The sequence below is a fragment of the Chlorocebus sabaeus genome, chromosome 2 (assembly GCF_047675955.1).
Source record: "Chlorocebus sabaeus isolate Y175 chromosome 2, mChlSab1.0.hap1, whole genome shotgun sequence".
Lineage (NCBI taxonomy): Eukaryota > Metazoa > Chordata > Mammalia > Primates > Cercopithecidae > Chlorocebus > Chlorocebus sabaeus.
In genome coordinates, this window is record NC_132905.1 from 68552032 (window position 1) to 68574051 (window position 22020).

General features: G+C 40.6%; 1 protein-coding gene across 6 annotated transcripts in view; it reads right to left on the reverse strand.

Moving 5' to 3' along the window:
- ITSN1 (intersectin 1) overlaps window positions 1-22020 on the reverse strand; it is a 246702-nt gene that overhangs the window by 207801 nt on the left and 16881 nt on the right. The window contains exon 2 of one of the 6 annotated variants that reach the window (XM_073009637.1): window positions 11222-11370. The exons of the other annotated variants lie outside the window; for them this stretch is intronic. The gene's annotated coding sequence lies outside the window, so the exon portion shown is untranslated. The remainder of the gene's footprint in view (window positions 1-11221; window positions 11371-22020) is intronic. 6 annotated transcript variants of the gene reach the window in all.

Below are 22020 nucleotides of genomic sequence, written 5' to 3' on the forward strand. Positions count from 1 at the left end.
AAGCCTGTAATCCCAGCACTTTGGGCGGCCGAGGTGAGTGGATCACCTGAGGTCAGGAGATCAGCCTGGGCAACATGGTGAAACCCCGTCTCTACTAAAAACACAAAAATTAGCTGGGCATGGTGGTGCGCACCTGTAATCCCAGCTACTTGGGAGGCTGAGGCACAAGCATTACTTGAACCCGGGAGGCAGAGGTTACAGTGAGCCAAGATGGTGCCACTGCATACTGCATTCCAGCCTGAGCAACAGAGCGAGACTCCATCTCAAAAAAAAAAAAAGAAAGAAAAAAAGGAATTATATAGGAGGATATATAACAAAACACCAATAGTTGTTCTGAGTAGTCAAATAGAACACAACCTCTACTTGCTTGTATTTAATGCATATTTTAAATTTTTTCTGTAATTAGCATGTAGTTTTTTTTTTTAAGCATATAATCTTTTGGTATGGCAAAATGACCCCCCCCCAAGAAAGTACTTTTCATTTTAAATATAAAAGGTGTTATTGTAGGAACTGCTCTATAAAACTGGTTCCAAGTTAAGCAAAGGCACCGAATAGCATGAAAATAATCTGTTCCCTTTTTTTTTTTTTTTTTTTTTGAGATGTAGTCTCACTCTGTCACCCAGGGTGGAGTGCAATGGCGCGATCTCAGCTCACTGCAACCTCTGCCTCCCGGTTCAAGCAATTCTCCTGCCTCAGAATCCGTTCACTTTCTTGCTATTTTGTTTGCTAATTCAACAAACATTTATTAAGCAGCTACCATGCATTAGACCCACTGTATGCAGAGATGCCAAAAATGGTAATAAAGATGTAACTAGTAAATTCTTGTTCTCATGATGCTTGATACCATAGGCTACAGGCTGCAGAGCTTCCTGCCTGCTCCAACCTCTCAGCTTCAATACCCCTCAAAAAACCTAGGAAACCTTCTTAAATATCACTCCATCCAAACACACAATACCGTTATCCAAATATTTGCTGCCCTTCCTTATCAGACCCTTTCCTACCTGTCCATCCCTGGAGGGGAAACATTTCTTGCTTACTGAGGCCATGCGTGAGCATGTGACTTGCTTTTGGCCAAGGAAGTGTGAGTAGAAATGGCACATGCCCCTTTTGAGGTTCTACCATGGCATGAAGCCCACAAAGAGCCTTAACGTGAGAAACAAAGTTTTGTTGTTGTAAACTACTGAGATTTGGAGATTGTTACCGCAACATAATTTAGCAAAAGCTGACTAATTCCTATACCCCTAACTAAACTTTGATACAATAGAGACTATTAAACCTGCGAGCAAGGTGTACAAATAAGTAATCTCTTCCCTGGCTGTGCCAACTTAACTCTGGTTTACAACTTAACGTTCTAAGTGGCAGATGAGGATAATTAGCTACAGAAACCATGCAGTCATTAACCTACTGATTGCTTTGCTGTGTTTTCTCTCCAAAAGTCTGGGCAGGACCTTTTGCCCAGACTTTTGGAACCTTTTGTTCAGACATTTGGAACCTTCCTTAAAGAAAAACGCAGAAAATATGGCACCAGGCCACGCACAGCGGCTCACGCCTGCAATCCTACCACTTTGGGAGGCTGAGGAGGGTGGATCACTTGAGGTCAGGAGTTCAAGACCAGCCTGACCAACATGGCGAAACTCTCTCCATAAAAACACAAAAATTAGCTGGGCGTGGTGGCGCATGCCTGTAATGACAGCTACTCAAGAGGCTGAGGCATGAGAATCAAGTGAACCAAGCAGGCAGAGGTTGCAGTGAGCCGAGATTGTGCCACTGCATTCCAGCCTGGGCAACAGAGCAAGACCCTGTCTCAAAAAAAAAGAAAAGAAAAGAAAAGAAAAAGAAAATATGTGCACCAATGAAAACGTTCTGAATGAATGAAAATATGTCCTGAGTTACAGAAAGAAAAGAACAAAAACAAAAAGAAAATATTCCACAGGACACAAGACAACAAACATTCAGAGAAATAAAACCCCCACTGCTTCCCCTTGAAATAAATTAACTAGAAGTTATTTTTCTTAATTAGAAGATATTTGCTTCACAAACAATAAAATGCAAAAGAACATTATATCTAATATGTAGGAATAAGGTGTTATGAAAAAGCAGGCCTAGCGAACTAGAAATGCACCTAAAATAAAAAGACAGATTAAAAACAAAAGGATGAGTAAGGATCAAAAAACACACAAAAAGGCCAGCCACGGTGGCTCACGCCTGTAATCCCAGCACTTTGGGAGGTCGAGGTGGGTGGATCACAAGGTCAGGAGTTTGAGACCAGCCTGGCCAATATGGTGAAACCTCGTCTCTACTAAAAATACAAAAAATTAGCCGGACGTGGTGGCACATGCTTGTAATCCCAGCTACTTGGGAGGCTGAGGCAGGAGAATTGCTTGAATCCGGGAGTCAGAGGTTGCAGTGAGCCAAGATCGCATCACTGCACTCCAGCCTGGGTGACAGAGCAAGACTCCATCTCAAAAAAACAACAACAAAAAAAAACACACACACACACACACACAAAGGAAGGATTGCTAAATTTAACAAGCATTTCAAGGCAAAAACTAAATATTTTCATAAAACATATAATCCACAATGAAAGCAACGGTTGTAAAACTTTGTCCTCCCAGTAACAACCTGAAAATACACGTAACAAAAACTAAAGGCAATCTCTTTGTATTTACTGATAAAAATGTAGAAAGCAATAACTTAAAACACAACTGACATGCGTTTCTAATTAACTGAGTAGCCAAAAACTAAAATAGTGAAACTTGTCCTAGGACAGATGTCACAAAGTCAATGAATATCTGGGGAGGAGCAAGCCGTACACATCAGAGTACCCATGCAATGAAGAGTTGCAATGGAAGCACAGACATCATCAACTAGAGTGCTTACAATAAGAGAACACAAATGCTATGCATATATATGCATATAGATACACACACACTTCAAAGGGAATAACACACCTAAAACATAAATATTTACATAATAAGGTTATATAAAGGCTTTGGCTTGTGATTTGGGAAACACTCTTTAAGAAGGGTAAATATAAGATGATGTAATCTCATAATCTTTCTAATTATAGGATAAAACAATCTATGGTATGTAATTCAACATGTAAAGAAAAAGCACTCTTGGGCAGGAACTGTGAAAAATCATTATGCTATATTCATGCTTATTCCTTCAGGTTAAAAAATCCAGAACCATATCAACAATACATTATGAAGTAGATGGAACACTGACAGAAACGTCAAATTAAAATCTCTGCTTCCATAAAACTCTGTCTCTACTAAAAATACAAAAATTAGCTAGGCATGGTGGCGCAAGCCTGTAATCCCAGCTACTCAGGTGGCTGAGGCAGGAGAATCGCTTAAACCTGGGAGGCAGAGGTTGCAGTGAGCCATGATTGCACCACTGCACTCCAGCCTGGATGACAGAGCGAGACTCGGATCCCCAACCCAGGAAAAAAAAAAAAAAAAAACTTTGCTTCCTCACATATCCTTAGAATAAATCCTTATCTTCTAAGAAAATCATCTCCAGGCTTTTGTCAACCAAGAAAACTTTCTGTAAACAAAACCTCCCACTGAAGCTCAAGATGTAAAAGTTGAGCTGCTGTGATTAAAGTGTGAACGGAGGCCGGGCGCAATGGCTCACGCCTGTAATCTCAGCACTTTGGGAGGCTGAGGCGGGTGGATCACGAGGTCAGGAGATCGAGACCATCCTGGCTAACACGGTGAAACCCCATCTCTAATAAAAATACAAAAAATTAGCCTGGCGTGGTGGCAGGTGCCTGTAGTCCCAGCTACTCAGGAGACGGAGGCAGGAGAACGGCGTGAACCCAGGAGACAGAGCTCGCAGTGAACCGAGATCGCACCACTGCACTCCAGCCTGGGCAACAGTGCAAGACTCCATCTCAAAAAAAAAAAAAAAAAAGGATGAATGGAGGCCATTGGGTGGGAACAGTTCCAAAAATGGTCACCTCGTACTTACCACCAAACGACACAGGCAAAGCATGGGGTTAAGTGCTAGGGATTCAGAAGTGAACAAAACAGTGTCCTTTGGGAGCTTACATTCTCAAATGGAAGACGGCTAATAAACAAGTAAACAAATAAAGATGATCATTTCACATACAGAACCCCACTCTTAAAGAAAATAAGTAAGGTTAATAAGATAGATGGTGACTAGTGGGGGTGTTTGGGACTTCTTCATGTGCCTGGGGGTAGTCAAGGAAAGTCTCTCTGAGAAGATATGAGAGAGTTTCTGGTTAGTTCTAGAGGACGTTCAGCCACTATAAAGACCCAACGAAAGAAAAGAACCTGTTCAAGGGATAGAAAGAGACAAGTTTGGCTACCGCAAAGTAGACAAGGGGAGTGCAGAAGGAAGAAATTGGAGAAGCACAGAGGCCAGACAAATGGATCTTTTATAGGAAGGCTTGGATTTTATTTTAAGTGTAATGGGAAGTCTTTGAAAGGTTTTAATCAAGGGAATAACATGATCTTATTTACTCTGTAGAAGCTATTGTGTGAAACGGATTATAGGGAGACAAAGTGGAACCGAGAAAACATCCAGGAGACCACAATAAACACCCACGTGAGAGACAGTGGTGGCCTAGACTAATGTTTTAACAGCGGAAATGATTAGGATTGGTCAGACTCAGGATATATTCTGGACAGACAGTCTACAAGACTTCATGATGGAGTAGACATAAGCGGTGGAACAGAGCAGAATCAAAGATACCTCTGAAGTTTCTGGCCTGCCTAACTGGGTGTTTGATGGTGCTATTTACTAAGATGAGAAAGGACTGGGGTGTGTGCATTAGGGTGGGGACAGCATCAAGATTTCTGCTTTGGGCTGGGTGCAGTGGCTCAAGTCTGTAATCCCAGCACTTTGAGAGGCCAAGGCGAGTGGATCACTTGACAACAGAAGTTTGAGACCAGTCTGGCCAACATGGCGAAACCCTGTCTCTACTAAAAATATAAAAATTAGCGGGATGTGGTGGCACACAACTGTAATCCCAGCTACTCAGGAGGCTGAGGCAAGAAAATCCCTTGAACCAGGGAGGCGGGGGTTGCAGTGAGCCAAGATCATGCCACTGCACTCCAGCCTGGGTGATAAGTGAGACTCTGTCTTAAAAAAAAAAAAAAAAAGAAAGAAAAAAGAATTCTGCTTTGGCTATGTTTGTTAATTTTGAACAGCTTATTATTAGATGCCCAAGAAGATCTGCCCATCTAAGCCTGCAGTTCTTGGGAGAAGGAGCTGGAAATACCCACACATGTGTTCAGCTCTCCCCTCTCCAGACCTCCACTTCCATGGCAAACTCTTTAAGCCTTCTCAGAATTCCCAGTGCTCCTCAGAACAGTGTGTCACTTACGTGGCTTTTTTCAACTTAATACCTAAATTTGCCCAATGTTTGCACAGTGCAACCAAAATAATTCAATATTTAAAAATGTAAATTACATTTGGCCGCACTAATATAAATTTATCTGTTTGCATCAAAACAAACTACAGATAGTTTAAGGACCCTAGTGAACAAATGAAATCATGGAAGTGTGGCAGAGGTCGGGCGCGGTGGCTCACGCCTATAATCCTAGCACTTTGAGAGGATGAGGTGGGAGGTTTGCTTGAGCCCAGGAGTTGAAGACCAGCCTGGGCAACTTAGCAAGACTCCATCTTTAAAAACGTTTTTTAAAAAAGAGAAAGTGTTGTAGAAGAAAATTCAGGATAATATTGGTAAAATCTTGAAGTGACAGGGGATGTTGTTATTTGACACCACGAGCAGAAATCCTTAAAAATGGAAAATCAGGCCAGGCGCGGTGGCTCACGAGTGTAATCCCAGCACTTCCCAGCACTTTGGGAGGCCGAGGCGGAGGGATCCCCTGAGGTCAGGAGTTTGAAACCAGTCTGACCAACGTGGTGAAACCCCATCTCTACTAAAAATGTAAAAATTAGCAGGAATCACTTGAATCCAGGAGGCAGAGGTTGCAGTGAGCCGAGATTGTGCCATGCACTCCAGCCTGGGCAACAAGAGCAAAACTCCGTCTCAAAAAAAAAAAAAAAAAAGAGGAAAATCATAGTGGATGGCACATCTATGAAACACTTAAACACTTCTATGAAAGAAAAAAAAATTCCACAAGTTTTAAAAGCAAATGAAACTTTGGAAACAAATATCTGAAGCATATGTCATAAGGAATTAATGTCCCTAAGTATGAAGAGTTCATACAAATCAAGAAAAAAGATTAATCCCAAAAGAAAATGTGACAAGGACAAGAGCAGAAATTCAAAAGAAAAGGAATGTAAATGACCAATTGACACAAGAAAAAAAGTGCTAAGCTTCTTATCAGTAAAAGAAGTAAAAGAAAAGATACTATTTTCACCTATCAGGCTGGCAATTATTAAACTGGCAATGAGCATAGACTTGGGGTCTGGGTACAGGCAGGCAGCTATTAGTGAGAACAGAAACTTCCATGCCCTTTGTGGATATCTGGTAATACATATCAAAATTTTTACATGCTCTTTGATCTACAAATTCCTAGTGAAGAAATGAGACATGGGAGGGGCCAGTGGATGAAAAGCATCAGGGACAAATAAGTTTTTCAGAGTAAGATACTCTGTGCCTAAAAACGATTCTTCAGAATTACATCTAATGATATGAAAAGATAGTAAGTGAAAAAATTAGGTTATAAAACTATATGGTCAAGGTAATTCACATAAATGGATATATTCACATAAAGGGATATCTAATAATAAAGTTCAGGATGTTATCAGTATTGTGTCTGGAAAAGATTGAGTGTTCTTTATGATCTTTCTTTTTCTTTCATTATAATGAGCATATATTACTTTAACAATAAAAACTTCATTTCATGACGAAACAAAAACGAAAGTCCTACACATAAAAGAGCTACTGAATGGACATTGCCAAAAAAGTCAGAAGATACTTTGGGGAAATTTTTCCTCTCTTTTAGAAGAGAAATGTTTCTGTATTTATGACGTGTTCCATTATGAGCATGCATTACTCCTATGATAAAAAAGGTAAAATATACTTTTTAAAACTAAATTATTTCCAAATCTCTTTTCCTATCTTAATTTTAAGGACCACTGCAACTATCATACAGTATTTTCAAAAGTTTATGTCTATTTTCCTCCTTTTCAGGTTCCAAAACCAGTTTTTCTTTACTGCTCTATTGTCTTTGGAGAGCACAAAGGGATCCTGTTCCCAAACACACTGGGCCCCATTTCCCCTCCCTATTATTACTTTTAGTTGTCTTCCACACTTTAGCCCAATAGTTCTCAAAGTCTGGTCCCCAGACCAACAGCACCAGCATTAATGGGGAACTTGTTAGAAATGCAAACTGTTGGATCCTGTCCCAGATCCAGTGAATGCATGCTAGATTTGAGAACCACTGTTTCAGCCTATAAGCTGTGGGCCTTCAGAATCCAAACTCTCTTGAAAACAGTCAAACTGTATTTCAAAGTAATTTTCAATAGTAACACATTAAATCATTTGAACAGACTGAATTGCTACATCTCTAACAGCTGAAAAACTTTTGACAGAAAAAAAGAATCCACAGTAAAAGAAAATCATACCTGTAGAGATGCCTTAAAGGTACCAATGAGTCCTAGAGACATGGCAAGACTTCAACAGTTCTGAGGTAAATACACCTGGTTGCCTCACGGAACACATTAAATACAAACTCATTTAATTACATATGTCAAAGGCAGAGCTATACAATCAAGCATTCAACCAGATTCCTGAGTAATAACCATATCCAAGCCCAATCTAGAGGAAATACAACAATCAGGCGTGTTAAAAACTTCAAAATCATTTTATCCTGAACGAATAAATGATCCCATTTGGGGCAAGATGTACGGAAGTTTGATGCAATAATTAGCATAGTTGTTTACCTCTGATGGAGGTTTAACCATGATAAACATGAAACGAAATTTATTCACAGTCCAATACCAATAGCAAATTTTCTGCCACATTCATTTGTTCAATAAATTAATAAGCCAGGTCCTGAGCTGGTGCTAGGTGATGAAAAGGTGACATCCTGGCTGTTCTTGGGAAGCCTGCAGTTCAGTTAGAAATGACCTGAGGACAAACAGCTGGGATTACCCCCACTGAGGGGTAGGTTCTGACAACACATAGTTTCTCTAATACGTGTTACAGATAAGAAAACTGAAGGTTTGAGAGATTAAGTCACCAAGGCCACCTAACTCTCCGCAAGTCCATGCTCTGTCCTCGCCCCTTTAAACCTCTTCTTCTTTATTGTATATATTGAAGGTATACGACATGATATTTTGATATACATATACACAGTGAAATGGCTAGAATAATATATCCATCTATATATATATAATCTATATATAATAAATGGCAGAAATAATATATCCATCTCCTCACACAACTACGTGTGTGTGTTAAGAGCACTTGAAATCTACTCTCAGCAAAATTTTGCAATACAATAATATTAGCCAGAGTCATCACGCTACATATTAGATCTCTAGTTTTATTCATCCTATGTAACTGCAATTTTGTACCTTTGACCTACATCTCCCACTTCCCCTTCCCCCGATAACCACAGCCACTCTATTCTTACAAATTTGGTTTTATTTCAGATTCCACATATAAGTGAGATCTTGCAATATTTTTTTCTTTTTCTAGTTTATTTCACTTAGCACCATGCCCTCCAGGTTCATCTATGTTGTCATAAATGGAAGGATCACCTTTTTTTATGGCTGAGTAATATTTCACTGTATGTATATGCCCCAATTTATTTATTTATCAGGCTACAGACACTTACTAAATCGTTTCCGCCAGGCGTGGTGCTCACGCCTGTAATCCTACCACTTTGGGAGGCCGAGGCGGGTGGATCGTGAGCTCAAGAGATCAAGACCATCTTGGCCAACATGGTAAAACCCAGTCTCTACTAAAAATACAAAAATTAGCTGGGCATGGTGGTGCGCACCTGTAGTCCCAGCTACTTGGGTGCCTGAGGCAGAAGAATTGCTTGAACCCAGGAGGTGGAAGTTGTAGTGAGCTGAGTTCACGCTACCACACTCCAGCCTGGCGACAGGAGACTCCGTCTCAAAAAAAAAAAAAAAAAAAAAATTGTTTCCGTATCTTGTCTATTGGGAATAATGCCACAAGGAACACGGGCGTGCAGATATCTTCCCAAGGTGCTGATTTCATTTCCTTTGGGTATAGGGATTGCTGGGTCATACAGTAGTTCTATTTTCAATGTTCTGAGGAATTTCCATATTGTTTTCCGTAACTGCTTTACATCAATTTACATTCCCACCAACAGCATACAAGGATTCCCTTTTCTTCATATCCTGGCCAATTCTTATTATTTCAGTCTTTTTTATAATGGCCATCCTAACATGTTGGAGGTGATATTTCATTGTGGTTTCATTTGTACTTTCCTAGGTAGCACCAGTTTTCATGTTAAAAAGAGACTTATGAGTATACATTGTTTGCATCTTACATGAGATTGTACTAATTGTATGATCAAATGAAGAATAAAACTGATTTTGTTATGATTTTTAAAAACACATGTGAATTAGGTAAAATTAGCATCAAGACATCAATTCTTTTTTTTTTTTTTTTTTGACAGTTTCACTCTTGTTGCCCAGCTCACCGCAACCTCCGCCTCCCAGGTTTAAGCAATTCTCCTGCCTCAGCCTCCCAAGTAGCTGGGATTACAGGCATGGGCCACCACGCTGGCTAATTTTGTATTTTTAGTAGGAGACAGAGTTTTTTCATGTTGGTCAGGCTGGTCTTGAACTCCCAACCTCAGGTGATCGGCCCACGTTGACCTTCCAAAGTGCTAGGAATTACAGGCGTGAGTCACTGTGTCCGGCCAAGACATCGATTCTTTTTAAATTTCAAATGATCCCATTTTTGAATGGAAAAAAAACTACAATGTACAAAAGAGGACAAGAAGGATACACAACAAAATATTAACACTGATTAATGGTGAGATTCAAGTAATTATTATTGTAAGTTATTTATTTTTTGAGACAGAGTCTTGCTCTGTTGCCCAGACTGGAGTGCAATGGTGCAATCTTGGCTCACTGCAACCTCACTCAAGTGATTCTCCTGCATCAGCCTCCTGAGTAGTTCAGATTACAAGCGCACGCCACCATGCCTGCCAATTTTTGTATTTTTAGTAGAGATGGGGTTTCACCATGTTGGTCAGGCTGTATTGTTAAGTTATTTTTTAAATTATCATTCAACTTAAAAAAACAAAACAGGCCAGGCACAGTGGCTCACGCTTGTAATCCCAGCACTGAGGTCAGGAGATTGAGACCAGCCTGACCAATGTGGTGAAACCCATCTCTACTAAAAATACAAAATTAGTCGGGCGTGGTGGCTGGCGCCTGTAATCCCAGCTACTCAGGAGGCTGAGGCAGGAGAATCACTTGAACCTGGGAGGCAGGGGTTGCGGGGAGTCAATATCACCACTGCAATCCAGCCTGGGTGACAAGATCAAAACTCCATCTCAAAACAAACAAACAAACAAACAAACAAAAGAAAGAAAGAAAAAAAACAGCCAAGATTTCATTTATCAGTGGTTCTTAATAGGTATGCACCATTCCCTAATAGATGTTTGAAAATCTGTGGGGGTATTTTTGGTGATCTCATTTGCTGGGAGGCACCACCGGCATTTATTTAACAGGCTATGCAGAATAGTCCCATATAAGGAATTGTCTCATATGACTTTTGAATGTTTCTCTAGATATTCATGTAGGGAAAAATCCCATGTGTAATTATCTGAACCTAAAACCTAATTCCATTTCACAGAGAATCACAAAAGACTTTTTGCAAGTTTTACTACATATTCAATCTGCTAGGAATATAATTACCACATACATCAAAAGACTGTTTTGTATTTTACCAAAAGTTGCTCACAGCTTCAGAGAACATGTCATTACCTCTAATGCCCTTATTGATATTTGAATCACCAAGTAATGTACCCCTACCAGTGTGCATTTGCAGCCACCGCATTCTCAGTGCACCTGACCTAGGGAGCATGTGATCTAGTGTAGCTGAGACAGCACTGACACACTGAACTACTATCATGTTATTATGTTACATTCATTTTTTTCATTATAAAAAAAGTAGGGCATTACATTGATGTTTTTGAAATTATGTGTCGGTAGGTTGCATGAATTTATTTGAATTCTGAGATGACTATATTTCACAAGAATAAAGGAAGTATTACCAAAGACTTACCACAAAAAGAGAGTGTCGTCTGACAGGGTTGAGACCTGACTGTGATGACTCATGCATGTATGCCCTGGATGAGAAACCCTTCTGTCCAGCCAGACATTAAGGTCTGCAACACACAGGTGAACCATGGCCAGTCTTCGGACTACATTTTACTGTTGTTGTTTTGAAAAAAAAGCGATTTTCATTAAAAAGCTATGCATACTAACTTGAAATGGGTTTATTTTTCATTTTAAATAAATAACCAAATCATAAATTAGGGAATAAGTAATTTCTCCGATTTGGTTTTGTTTTCTGAGACAGTGTCTTGCTCTATAATCCAGGCTAGAGTGTCATGATGCAATCACGACTCACTCCAGCCTCCAACTCCTGGGCTGAAGCAATCCTCCCACCTCAGCCTCCCACATAGCTGGAACCACAGGCACGTGTCACCACTCCTGGCTAATTTTTTTACATTTTGGTAGAGGCAAGGTCTCACTATGTTGCCCAAGCTGGTTTTGAACTCCTGGGCTCACGTGATCCTACCACCTGGGCTTCTCAAACTGTTGGGATTATAGGCATGAGCCACTGCACCTGGCCTCTCAGTTTTAATAAAAAAGTTTGACAACTACTGCTCTAATGGAAAAAGATATGGAGAGGGCAAAACTGGCTGGAGACAGAGCAGGTATGAGGCTAGGGCAACACCTGAGTGAGAGTGAGGGAAGTTCCAGAACTAAGCCAGATCAATAGTGCACAATTAAATCAGGTGTAAGGGGGAGGAAGGAATTCAGAATAAAGTATAAGCTTTCAGGCTGGGCACATGAATAAATGATGAAGCCACTCAAGAGAGATCTCAACACCAACACATGTCATTTTCTGAGATTAAAAAAAAAAACAAAAAAAAAACCGATGTTTTCTACCCACAAACATATAAAAACTTAAATGAAAAAAGTATTGGCACAGTTACCCTTTTGCATGCAGATATAATACCAGTTTGGGCCAGGCACGGTGGCTCACGCCTGTAATCCTAGCATTTTGGGAGGCTGAGACAGGTGGATCACTTAGGGCCAGGAGTTCAAGATCAGCCTAGCCAATGTGGTGAAACCCCATCTCTACTAAAAATACAAAAATTAGCCAGGTGTGGTGGTGCACACCTGTAACCCCAGCTACTCAGGTGGCTGAGGCAGGAGAATGGCTTGAACTCAGGAGGAGGAGACTACAGTGTGCAGAGATCGCGCCACTGCACTCCAGCCTGGGCAACAGAGTAAGACTGCCTCAAAAAATAAAATACCTTCTTCTCTCTCTGCTTCTGGAATACATAGACAAACCAGAAGGTTTGGACAGGAGTCTTGAACCTGTGTCCGCCACAGGTGGAAAGGAGCCCTGAGGGAGGCCATCCACTCGCCATACCCCCTTCAGCCGCCTAGGCATCTCTACAGACCCATACACATTTTCTTCAAATATTCAGCTTCAAAACCCTTTTAGGTCAGAGGTTTTCAAAGCAGCAGGAAGGAGGAGCCACCTACTGCCCTTTCACACATTTCCCTGGAATTCCTGTGCCAAGTGCGGGGTCACTGACCTGCAAGGCTCTGAGTTTGCACCGTTCCACTGGGAAGGTTTGGGGCTCCCATGCACAGAGTTAAGGACAGTTACAGATATGGCCACAGAGTAAAGAAAATCTCTTGAGGTAAGAGCCTTTAACTCAAAGTACAAGTGGAGAAGAAAGTACCAGAAGGCCTAATCTTTAATACCAATGGAGCCGCTCCTTCATGCAAACTGCCTGGAGCCCTGCCAGTCCCCATCCTGCTTCCCACTTTACCCAGCAAGGGTTGTGGACCTAGAAAGTGATCTGCGGTAGTGAAGACTGATAGTAAGAAGAGCAAAAGGGAAGTAGGGGGGAGACCTCTTTCAGCCCCAGTGCAGATCTCTTGGCAACACTCCCTGTTTCTAGCTCGTAGCTGGAGGCACCGGCTTACTCCTCATGGCAGAGAGCCCATCCTAACCTTAGTGATGACATGCCTTGGAGCCCACACCACAGTGATGTGACCCTCTTAGGGAGGCTGACAAATTGTGTTTTAATAATATGAATCCTAAAGACTCCAATTTGTACCACTTATCTTTTGAATACCACCTCCCTCTTCAACTTTTTCTTTCATTTCTAGTTGGTAGTAAAACCCTCAGAGAAGTTCAAAGGCAGTAAGTGCTAGACTCAAGTAAAGAGGCTGGGAGAAAACTGTGAAAATGCATCTTGTTCCAAAGGGCTCCAGAAGGGGAAGAGGTCCTATTATAAAGCCGTAAGTGGAGCCAATCTCTAGGAAGGAAAGGTCCAATTTTCAGACGGGACCAGAAATATCCTGGGCAGGAGGTCTGGCCCCTATAGCGGCCCATCCTCCTATCCTTGCTCCCTATCTCTCCTCCAACCATCTGCTTGCTGGAGCCCCTGCCTTAGGCTCCAGAACCCAACCCACCTCACAATCACTGCCACCACTATCAGTGCAGTACTATGATGCCAGCCTTCCAAATGGGAACTTCACACATACATTCCCAGGGAGTTATTATTATACAATGTACATAAGGAGAGGTATTATACAGATCGCATACTGTGAACAGCGCAGACTCAGGAAACAGCCTTCATGGATCCAAACACCAGATCTGCCACTTACTAGCTGTCAGATCACAGATAAGTTACTTAACCATTTTGTGCCCTGGCTATAAAATCCAAGTATCAGAACTACTCCACAGAGCTGCTGGATTAGAAAATTCAAAACTACAGATTTAACCAATACCTGACATCCTTTTTTAAAACTGGAAACCTACCACGTCCCAAAAAGAACGCTTTGGTTCCAAATATAGTAACCTCTGAGCAGTAAAGATGATAAAAGCTAAACAGTCAAAAGAGGCTTACAATTTGTCTTCCTTCTATTTTCAAAGATATATAATACAAGCAGTTCGTATATTCTTTTTCATTATTGGCACATACATCGGCCAAGACATTTTGTTCTCAAACTTTTTGGCTTCTGGACTCTTTTATACACTTAAAAATTACTGAGGATCCCAAAGAGCTTACCTTAGAGAATTGTTTAAAAAAAAAAAAAAAAAACCCTCAGACATATATACAAGTGCATAGACCATTAGCCAACAAAGAGACTACACCATCATATATTATATAGCGTTTGGAAAACTACACTGTACACCTGTGAAGAGAAGAGAGTAAAAAAAACCAAATAGGCTGGGTGTGGTGGCTTATGCCTGTAATCTCAGAATTTGGGAGGCCGAGATGGGGCGGGTGGATCACTTGAGTCCAGGAGTTCAAGACCAGCCTAGGCAACATGTGGCAAAACCCCATCTCTATGAAAAATAAAAAAACTAGCCAGGCATGGTGACATGTAAACGTAAAACAATGCCTCCCCAGAGTCCCAGCTCGGAGGCTAAGAGGCAGGAGGATCACTTGTGCCCAGAAGTCGAGGCTGCAGTGAGCTGTGATTGCACCATTGCACTCCAGGCTGGGGACAGAGCAAAGCCCCATCTCTAAATAAATAAATAAATAAATAATAAAATTTTAAAAAGCAAATAACTCTCAACAATTATTATGAAAATAACCTGAACCTGCAGACCCTCTGAAAAGGTCATAAGGAGCCCCAGGGGCTCCACAATACCCTTTGAGAATATCTGCACAAAGCGAAGACATATTTAAAACTCTCATGGCTTTCATTTTTCACCTTTTCTAGATTTGCAAGATAATAAAACAACTATGATACATTTCATCGAACTATCTATAAAGTGCAAATGATCTTAGCTTAAAATTACAATAAAATGGTTTAAGAAAGTATTTTGGCAAAATTACAACTAACGTAATCTTGGAATAAATGTCATGCCGAATTATTATTTTTTTTAAATTGCAGCATAATACAAATAACATAAAATTGGCCATTGTACTGATTTTAAAGTATGCAATTCAGTGACAACTCAGACAATCATGATGTTGTGCAACCACCACCAGTATCTAGTTCCAGAACATTTTCATCACCCCAAATAGAAATTCCATGCTCTGCCCCAGCTACTCATCTGCTTTCTGTCTCCACAGATTTGCCTATTCTGGGTATTTCATATAAATGGAACCATACAGGCCAGGCGCAGTGGCTCAAACCTGTAATCCCAGCACTTTGGAAGGCCAAGGTAGGTAGATCACTCGAGGTCAGAAGTTTGAAACCAGCCTGGCCAAGATGGTGAAACCCTGTCTCTACTAAAAATGAAAAAAATTAGCTGGGCATGGCAGTGGGCGCCTGTAATTCCAGCTACTTGGGAGGCTCAGGCACAAGAATAGCTTGAACCTGGGAGGCAGAAGTTGCAGTGAGCTGAGATCATGCCACTGCACTCCAGCCTGGGCAACAAAGCAAGCCTCCCTCTCACAAAAAAAAAAAAAAAAGGAACCATACAGTATATTGCCTTCTTTCACTTAGCATGTTTTCAAGGTACATCTATATTATACATGTTTTAATGTTTATTGTACATGCTTTCAAGGTACATCTATACTGTACCATGTGTCATTCATTTCTTTTTATGGCTGAATCATATTCCATTATATGAATACGCCACATTGTCCACTGATGCACAAAAGTTGATGGACATTTGGGGTGTTTCCAACTTTTGACTATAGTAAATACTGCTGCTATGAACATTATGTACAAGTTTTTGTTTGAACACCTGTTTTATTTTGGTGTATAGCTAGGAATGGAATTGCTAAGCCTTATAACTCTGTATTTATCTAATTGAGGAGCTGAAAAATTATTTTACACAGCTGTGGCACCATGCTACATTCACACTAGCAATATATGAGGATTCTACTTTCTTCACATCCTTACCAATACTTGTTATCTTTAATAAAAAAAAAAAATAGCCATACTAATGGTTGTAAAGTGGTATTCTCATAGTTTTGATTTCCATTTCCCTAATGACTAACAATTTTGAGTATCTATCTGTTCATGTACTGGTTGACCATTTGGATATCTTCTTTGGAAAAATGCCTACTCAGGTCTTTGCCCACTTTTTAATGACATTATCTTGCATTATGTCTAATTTTTTTTCTTTTCTTTTTTTTTTTTTTTGAGACAGAGTCTCATTCTGTCACCCAGGCTGTAGTGCAATGGTGCAGCCTTAGCTCACTGCAACCTCCACCTCCCGGATTCAAGCAATTCTCCTGCCTCAGCCTCCCGAGTAGCTAGGATTACAGGTGCCCGCCACCATGTCCAGCTAATTTTTGTATTTTTGGTAGAGACAGGGTTTCACCATGTTGGCCAGGCTGATCTCAAACTCCTGACCTCATGATCCAGCCGCCTCGGCCTCCCAAAGTGCTGGGATTACAGTCATGAGCCACTGTGCCCAGCCGTGTTATTTCTAATTATTTTTTATAAGTAGATGAGAGCAATTTAAGCCTATCATGCATCTTTTCCTCTTATCTCTTCAAAGCTTAAAACAAATGACGAAGCTTCCAAATGATGGAAAGAGCAATTGAGAAATTAAGAGAGGTCATATCATCAACTGGTAACAAAACTGCATATAATAACTTCATTTGTGTCTTAAATTATAAATTCCAGGCTTGGATTACAGATGGTAAGATAGTAACAGTCATTTCTTATACAGTGTTTACTATTTAGTGAGGCACTGTGCTGTTTTAGCATCCTCACAACAATCTTATGAGATAGGAACTGTGATCTACCTCATTCTATAGATGAGGAAACTGAGGCACACAAAAGTTAAATAGCTTGCTTACGGTTACACAGTTAGTAACTGCTACTTGTCCCCACCAAATCTCAGGTTGAAATTCGGTCCCCATTGTGGCAGCGCAGGGAGGTGGGGCTTAAAGGGAGGTGTTTTCAGATCCTGGGGTGGATCCTTCACAAATAGATCAAGGCCCTCCCCAAGAGTGAGTGAGTTCTCACTCTTAGTTCTCACATGAGCTGGCTGTTAAGAACCTGGCCCCTTCCCATCCCGCTCCTGCTGCCTCTCTCTCTCATCATGTGACCTCTGCACTCTCTAGCTCCCCTTAGCACAGCAGCCGTACCGTGCTACATTCACACCAACGATGTATGAGGATTCCAGTTTCTTCACATCCACATCACATTCAGGAGTCCACACTAAGTGGAAGCAACCTGAAGACCTCACCAGATGCTCAATCTTGACCTTCCTAGCCACCAGAATTGTGAGCCAAATAAACCTTTTTTCTTTATAAATTACCTAGCCTCAAGTATTCTGTGACAGCAACACAAAGTGGGCTAAGACAGTAGCTGAGCAGCTTGGCTCCAGAATCCCTTGGCTATGCTGCCTGTCTCTCAACCTTGTCCACCTGCCTCACTGAGGACTTTTTAAGAAAATGCTAGTATCTACATAGCTGACGGGTCATTTTCAAGTTCCAACCCCACTGTCTACAAAATCTTCTAAGTAACTCTTGGTTTTAGAATTTGCTTCTTTAATCAGGTTAGGTATGTCACAAAGAAGTAAGCCCAAAATCAGATGGGTGAATATCATTTTATCATCCCGATTCAGAGATGTTCTAACATTTTGAACCTACAAAACAACATTCAGGATATTCTGACTCAGTGGTCTATTACTAAGAGCGTCTGGATTACATTTTGACTGCAATCATAAAAGGTTACAGTTCCCAGCAAAGCTAGGGCTTAACGGCCCATCTAACTAAAGCTTATAATTTACAGTATAATTTTATAACAGTTAATGGCTTTGTAAACTAAATCTAAAAAGAAAACAGATCTCGTAAGAAGAAATCTAAAAGGTAAGATATCTTATAATAAAACCAGTATGAACATAATGCTAGAGTTTACATAGTTCGTTTCTGAGCAGTAATTACAGGAATAACTTCCTGGTATATCCAGCAATTGCTACAGCTGCCTGAAGAGTTATGAGACATTAGAAGGAATTTCAGTATATATCCAAAACAGTGCTCTATAAATAATTCCTGCTCCTTCTAGAATTACAAGGTAGACTAATGCCTGAGATGTGTCTATACTGATAAAAGCTCATTTATACCCAACCTTGTTTATAATGTCATAATACTATTATTTATGTGGTAAGTCAATGATTTTTTATTTAAGTTCGGCTACTCGTTATTCCATTTATGTTTTCATTACACAAATGGCAGCAAATTTGAGGTCCTCATCTGTAACACAAGGATCTTGCCATCTAGCTCACAAAATTTGTGAAAAACAAATTTTCGATGGCATATGTGAAAGACCTGCAGAATCCCTGCACCATGACAGGCACTCAGTACTCATCCTGTGTACATGCAGGAGCATGTGTGGCATGAGGGGCAGTGTGGGTCAGATAATAGCAGTAGTCCTTCTAAAGCACATTCTATATGAGCTGAGCACAACTCCAACCTGTCCTTTATCTAAAGGCCATTTAACTGATGAACTCAGCAGCATAAAACCCAGTACCTAGACAATACCAAGAAATCTTCCTGATTAGGAAAATGGGTATCATTGAAATAACTGTTAAAAGAAATCAGTTTTTTCCCTGGGCTAGACCTACCTAAAATGCCATTTCTGATAGAACAGAAGACTCCAAAAAAGGCAATATCCCATCACCTATTTGCTCAAGTGTTTCATTTAGTTAGGTATAAGAAGGTTCAAAATGAAAAATATTAGTACAAATTAAGTTTAAGTCACAAGAGGGATGTAAAATGCTTTCCTGTTATGATGGGATTTGTAAATTCGGAACTTTAAATCAGAGGTCCCTAGAAAACAGATGGAAAGAAGTAGAGCCAAAGGTTCAGTGCTGGAAATCAAAGGGAAAATGACTCATAGCTGCGGCAGGTATGGGTATTTTCACTTCAGTAACACCCAGTTAGGCCTAAAGGATAAGTAAGGGACAGATCGGGGGAGGCAGAAGGGAAATAAATTGTAAAGCTGACATGACAAAAGAACATTCTGAGGTGCAGGTAGCCAAAGTGGGGAATGGTGAGGTCCAGATAGAAGAGAAATAGAAGAGGAAAAGGGGAAGGTCAACAGGGATACAGCATAATGCACTATAGACTGTGAGTAAAAAGGTTTAGATTTTATCCTACAAGGCAGCAATTTTCTATGGTCTGTGGATCCCTGGGGGTCCTAAGACCCTTTCACGGGCGTTCAGATGGTCAAAATTCTTATGTGTATTAGTTCATTTTCACGGAGACTGGGTAATTTATAAAGAAAAAGAGGTTTAATGGACTCAAACAGTTACAGGTGGCTGGGGAGGCCTCATAATCATGGTGGAAGGCAAAAGGCCTCTCTTACATGGTGGCTGCAAGAGAGAGATGAGAACCAAGTGAAAGGGGAAACCCCTTAGAAAACCATCAGATCTCCTAGGACTTATTCACTACCACAGGAACAGTACGGGAGAATCGCCCCCATGATTCAATTATCTCCCGTCAGGTCCCTCCCATAACGCATGGAATTATGGGAGCTACATTTCAAGATGAGATTTGAGTGGGGACACAGCCAAACCATATCATCACGATGGTACTCAGACAAGAACTGCTCTTTTTCACTGTAATTTCATTTACACTGATACAAAAGCAATGGTGGGTAAAACTGCTCCCACCTTAGCAGTGGCACCAAACTGTACCAGTGTGGTCATTGGATTCTTCACTGCCAAACATTCACATTAAAAAAAAAAAAAAGTCAGCTTTACAACAGGATGTCTCTGATTAATCATGAAAAATTATTACTTTAGGCCGGGCACGGTGGCTCAAGCCTGTAATCCCAGCACTTTGGGAGGCCGAGACGGGCGGATCACGAGGTCAGGAGATCGAGACCATCCTGGCTAACACGGTGAAACCCCGTCTCTACTAAAAAATACAAAAAACTAGCCGGGTGAGGTGGCGGGTGCCTGTAGTCCCAGCTACTCGGGAGGCTGAGGGAGGAGAATGGCGTGAACCCAGGAGGCAGAGCTTGCAGTGAGCTGAGATCCGGCCACTGCACTCCAGCCTGGGCCACAGAGCAAGACTCTGTCTCAAAAAAAAAAAGAAAAATTATTACTTTATTAAATCTCAGCCCTTGAGTACACATGCTTAATATTTGTATAACTAGATACTCATATTTATGTGGTACACCAAACAACAATGTCCAAGAAAATCGCTGTGCAATCATATGAGTCGTGAGCTAAACTAGCCATTTTTTTTTTTTACTGGAACCCGATTTTTATTTGGCAAAACAAAACAGAAACTATAATTATTCAGATCTGGGTATTTGGCACAGTTTCTCAAAAATAAAGCAAGCCTGAGGCTGCAAGAAAAAAACTGACAGTATTTGCTGTTAATGATAAAATTTGAGTTTGGGGTGAAAATTCCAATTTTGGGAAACTTGTATCTGCCATTAAGAGCTAGTCTGCTTCTCAACATTTAAAGAATTGTCTAATAAGATGGGTGGTGATAATAACAAATGCGATTTTATGATATTGTTTAATGAAATGTGTCAACATTTGTAAGATCTATATAACTCAGTGACCCAGTATTTTCCAAATGACCAATGCATGATGTTGTATGTATTGGTCAAATCAAACAGGGGTAAAATAGTCATTCAAAGTACAGGATAGATCAGCAGATGTTATTGTCACAGAGGATAAAAAGCTCATTCATATGACTTCAGATTCTGTACTGCAACCAATCCTTAAGAAACTACCCAGTGTCAAGTTTTGGTATCACAAAATAACCACAATTTTCTGGAAACGCCACCAAAAGACTCCTGTTCTTTCCAACTACATATCTGTATAAAGCCAGATTTTCTTCAACTATTTCAACCAAAACAACGTTTCACAACAAACTGACTACAGGAGCAGTTATGGAATTCAGCCATCTTTTATTCAGTCAGGCATGAAAGAGATCTGCAAAAAATGTAAAACAAGGCCATTTTTCACTAAATTTTTTTGTTTTGTGAACGGTTTTCATAAAAACGTTATTTATGTTAACATATAATAGGTTTATTATAGCTATTTTAAACATAAATGTCTCAGTTTTAATTTCTAATCTGGCAGATAATGATAGACAAAGATCCACATGAAGAAAAGTTCCTTGGGGTCCTCAAATTGCTTAAGAGGACACAAGGGTTCTGATATCAAAAGGCTTGAGGTCCACCACCTTAGGAGATAAATGCACAGGGAAAGATCTTATTGTGGGAACAGCACATAACGAAGATCATTTTGGCAACGTGTGAGTGTAAAATGAAGTGGAATAGAGAAGCCAGACAAGTCAGGAAGCAGCAACCATTAAGAGCAAAGTAGTAAAGTGAAAAAAATATACAAAGGCCTGGACTAAGACCAGAGCAGTGGGGCTAGAAAGGGTGAATTTGAACAATCTTTCAGAGGCTGAATTGACAGAATCAAACCACCAACTTCAGCATCAGATAGAATCCAGGCTGGGTGCAGTGGCTCACACCTCTAATCCCAGCACTTTGGGAGGATGAGGCAGGAGCACTGCTTGAGTCCAGGAGTCTGAGACCAGCCTGGGCAACATAATGAGATCCCATCTCTACAAATTTCTTTTTTAATTAGCCAGGTGTGGTGGTGTACACCTGTGGTCCTAGCCACTTGGGAGGTTGAAGTGAGAGGACTGCCTGAGCCTGGGAGGTTGAGGCTGCAGTTAGCCATGATCATCCCACTGCACTCCAGCCTGGGTGACACAGCAAGATTTTATCTCAAAAAAAAAAAAAAAAAAAAAAAGTACAGGCTGCTGACTTAGTCCATGAATAGCTTACACAGCTAAATTATAATTGCTTGTTCACCTATCTAGCTTAAGGGCAGGTACTAAGTCTATACTGTATATAGACACAATATACAAA